At 41.3% G+C, this 4433-nt stretch overlaps 1 long non-coding RNA gene across 1 annotated transcript; it reads left to right on the plus strand.

Moving 5' to 3' along the window:
- The first annotated feature begins 2338 nt into the window (after positions 1 to 2338).
- On the plus strand, positions 2339 to 2779 carry LOC120319533. Its single transcript, XR_005559788.1, has 2 exons — positions 2339 to 2491; positions 2684 to 2779. It is a non-coding gene; the product is annotated as an uncharacterized LOC120319533 (long non-coding RNA).
- The last annotated feature ends 1654 nt before the right edge of the window (positions 2780 to 4433 follow it).

A 4433-nucleotide genomic window follows, 5' to 3' on the forward strand; every position in this document is an offset into this window, starting at 1 on the left:
GCAGACAATTCAGATCTGATCCCATCTCTAACCATGGCTCAGCTGCCTCTTCTCCTCCTCCTCTCCTTCTCCTTTAGGGGTAATTTATGTCAAGGGATTTCTACTCAAAAATTGCAATGATTATAGCCTTCCTCAACCTCCTGATAATTCAGAGGTCCATCTCCTAATTGCCTTTCCTACCACACTTTTCTTCTGATTTAAATGAAGATTGTGCTGATAGAGTCTTTCTTTCATCTTTGTTTTCTTTCAGGGACTTTTTTGCAAGCCATGACTCAACCAGCCTCTGTGTCTGGATCTCTTGGAGGGACAATCCAAATTACTCGTACTATAAGCAGTGGAACAATTGACACAGGGGATTCCTCCTGGTATCAACAGAAATTTGGAAACGCTCCCAAAGTGATCATATACGAGGATAGCAGTAGAGCCTCTGGAATCCCAGAATGATTATCTGGTTCACTTGAAAACTCAGAAAAATCTGCAGTGTTGTTGTTGTAAATTGCGAAGTCGTGTCCGACCCGTCGCGACCCCATGGACAATGTTCCTCCAGGTCTTCCTGTCCTCTACCAGGTCTTCCTGTCCTCTGCAGTGTTAAGCATCTCCAATCTTGAGGTAGTGGATGAAGCTGATTATTATTGCACATATTATGTAGGTACTGGCAAGCACACGATGACACAATCCCACTGAAGAGCTGAACAAAAACCTTGCAGGAGGTGATGTCTGATATGCATGATTGGCAAATGTGTGACATATTGTTCTCTGTTCCTCTTAGCCTTCCCAAACTGTCAGGTGTTTCCTCACTCCTTTCACTCCGTTTTAGACTCTGGGGGATGTGATAGTATTTGAGTTGCAGAATGATGCTGCAATTGGACTGGGATATTATGGTGGGTGGGTGGAATGGGGCCAGTTGACTTATGACTTCACACAGATTCATTCAGAACGCTTCGCATAGTGCTCCATTTAGAGACAACAGCCATATTATACATCTTTACCCCGCTTTCCAACTTTGGACTGCTTACATCTCCTCTTGTTCTTATCAGCCTTCTAATCTGGACATCCATGTTTTGGTTCTTATTGATCATTTATCACTCTTCCCTTTCAGAACTAACTTTTCTCTCCCCTTTGAAATTACACCTCCTTGATGGAAACTGTTCTTTGTTCTTTGCTTTCTTTCAGGATTTTGGTTGTCTTCAATTAGCGCCCTCCTCATTCAGCATGCTTTGGAGAAACAGTGAGAATCCTTTGTTCCAAAAGGAATAGAAAAAATTGAGACTAATACCACACCTTAGATCTACATACAAGCAAATTGAGAGACCCTTTAAAATCTCAGCCAATTTCTCTGGCTTTGTCAACAGTTCTTCCAATTTTGTCTCCTGGAGATCTCTAATCATTCTCACATTGCTTACAATAGACCCCCTTCCTTTGCTGGTTTTGTTTCTCTGCACCTTTAGATATTTTTTGATTCCATATTTTTCTAGATCATAACTATGCTCCCCTTCTCATTCCTCCTGCTCATCCACCATCTTTAAAGTCATGAAAAAGTGGGTGTAAGCATGCCGTTTCATTTGATCTCAGTCACCCCCCCCCATCCTACAGAGAAACAGTCAGGATTTGTTGTATGAAAATGAGTGGAAACACTGGAGATTAATACAACTTCTAGGATCAACAGTGCCATCATCAGACACATGAGCAAAATAAGAGAGACCCTTTGAAGCCACAATTCAGTTCTCTGGCCCTCTCCATAGTTCTTCCAACTCTGTCTCCTTGAGCATCTTCAACCACTCTCAGATTGCCTACAACAAGAATCTCCTTTGTTGATATTTGTTTGTCTAAATTTTGAATTTTTTTAACTCTATGGTTTTCTAGATCATAACCATATTCCTCTTCCTATTCTTCTTTCTGATCCACACCCTTTTGAGGGATAAAAAATAAATTTCAACATGCTATTTACGTTTGAGTAGGTCACTCTGCTTCTTTATTTTGACAAAGAGAATCTTGGCATCTGCTTTGCCCAATAAAACACTTTGAGGCTATGGTGACATAACCAATAGAGGTCAGGATTGCCGTGTTTTCTAAACTAAGTCTGAAATTTTAGTCCACAAAGTTGTACCTTAAGGATGTTTGTTATTTATGTGGTCAGTAGCAATGAGAAAACGTGGATTATTTCCTTTCTCACAGAGCACAAGTGGCAGAAACTGGATAAAAATCAAAAGGGAATGGAATGGAATGTGTCCTCAAAAGCTCCACCAGCAAATCCTACTGCTTGAAGAGAAGGATTCTTCAAAGGATGCTCTTTCCTTTTATCTGAAGCTGGCTGTCATATCTGAGGAAGAATTGCTGAGCAGGCAGGACATTTGCATGAATTTGAATTCTCCACTGGCAAAAGGCTTAAGAGCAGAGAGGACAGCTGGCTCTGCAGACAATTCAGTCCTGATCCCATCTTCCACCATGGCTTGGCTGCCTCTTCTTCTCATCCTCTCCTCTTCCTTTATGGGTAATTGAAGACTTGGGCTATCTACTAAAAATGGCTGGGACTTACACTCTTCCCCCATCCCCTTATAATTCAGGGAAGTGGTTTCTCCTCTACTTCTTTGATTTCAGATTTCTGTTAATACCACACATTTCTCCTAAGGTCAATGGACAGAATGCTGACTGAGTCTTTCCTGTCACCTTTGCTTTTTTTCAGGGAGTTTTTCCCAGTTTGTCCTGAATCAACCAGCCTCTGTGTCTGGATCTCTTAGAGAGACAGTCCAAATCTCTTGTAAAAAAAGCAGTGGAACAATTGGATCAGGATATTCCTCCTGGTATCAACAGAAGTCTGGCGGTCCCCCCAAACTCCTTATATATGCCTCTGGAATCCCAGAACGATTCTCCGGTTCTGTTGAAAACTCTAGAACATCTGCCGTGTTAAGCATCTCCAACCTTCAGGCAGAAGATGAGGGTGACTATTTTTGCGGCTCTTATACAGGCAGTGGCTCGTACACAGTGCTACAATTCCACTGAAGAGCTGAACAAAAACCTTTCAGGAGGCAATCACCGATATGCATGACTGGGCAATGTGTGACATCTTCTTCTTGATTCCGCTTAACCTTCTCAAACTGTAAGGTGCTTCCTTGTTGGTACCATATCTACTTAAACTCTCAGGGATGTGATGGTGTCTGAACTAGAGAAGGTTATTATTATTGGTCTGGGACTTCATAGTGGGGGAAATGAAGGGGATCAGTTGAATGATGGATTATGAATCATTGAACATAAAGAGCCACCCAGAACACTTCTGATAATCATTGTTTGGAGACAACAATCATATTGTTGATCTTTATCCCACATTCCAGCTACAACCGGGCCATGTTTCCTCCTGACCTTCTCTGCCTATTGCAGTACTGTTGGACAACGTTTCTAGCATCAACCCTTCTGATCTGGAACACTCACATTTTGGTTCTTCTTAACCAATTCTGATAAGAGAAGCTTCTTTGGAATCCCTCACTCTTCTCTTTCATGTCTAACTTTTCTCTCCCCTTTGAAATTATACCTCCTTGGATGAAGCTTTTCTTTTCTCTTTGCTTTCTTTCAGACCTTTTGGTCCAGCTTTTCCTTCATCACCCCCCTTCCCTTTCAGCATCCTACAGAGAAACAGTCAGGATTTGTTGTATGAAAATGAGTGGAAACATTGGAGATGAATTCAACTCCTGGGGTCAACAGTGCCATCATCAGACACATGAGCAAAATAAGAGAGACCCTTTGAAGCCACAACTCAGTTCTCTGGCCTTCTCCATAGTTCTTCCAATTCTGTCTCCTTGAGCATCTTCAACCACTAGCAGATTGCCTACAACAGGAATCTCCTTTGTTAATGTTTGTTTGCCTTCAACATTGGATTTTTTTAACTCTTTGGTTTTGTAGATCATAACTAAGTTCCCCTTCCTATTCTCCTTTCTGATCCACCCCCCTTTTGAGGCATAAAAAATAAATTGCAACATGATATTTATGTTCGAGGTAGGTCACTCTGCTTCTTTATTTTGACAAAGAAAATCTTGGCATCTGCTTTGCCCAACACCTATAAAACACTTTGAGACTACGGTGACATAACCAATAGAGGTCAGGATTGCCGTGTTTTCTAAACTAAGTCTGAAATTTTAGTCCACAAAGTTCTACCTTAAGCATTTTTGTTATTTATGTTGTCAGTAGCAATGAGAAAACGTGCATTATTTCCTTTCTCACAGAACACAAGTGGCAGAAACTGGATAAAAATTAAAATGGAATGGAATGGAATGTTTCCTCAAAAGCTCCACTGGCAAATCCTACTGCTTGAAGAGAAGGAATCTTCAAAGGATGCTCTTTCCTTTTATCTCAAGCTGGCTGTCATATCTGAGGAAGAATTGCTGAGCAGGCAGGGCATTTGCATGAATTTGAATTCCCCACTGGCAAAAGGCTTAAGAGCA

The sequence above is a fragment of the Crotalus tigris genome, unplaced genomic scaffold (genome assembly GCF_016545835.1).
Source record: "Crotalus tigris isolate CLP2741 ecotype Arizona unplaced genomic scaffold, ASM1654583v1 scf7180000020801.324491, whole genome shotgun sequence".
Classification (NCBI taxonomy): domain Eukaryota; kingdom Metazoa; phylum Chordata; class Lepidosauria; order Squamata; family Viperidae; genus Crotalus; species Crotalus tigris.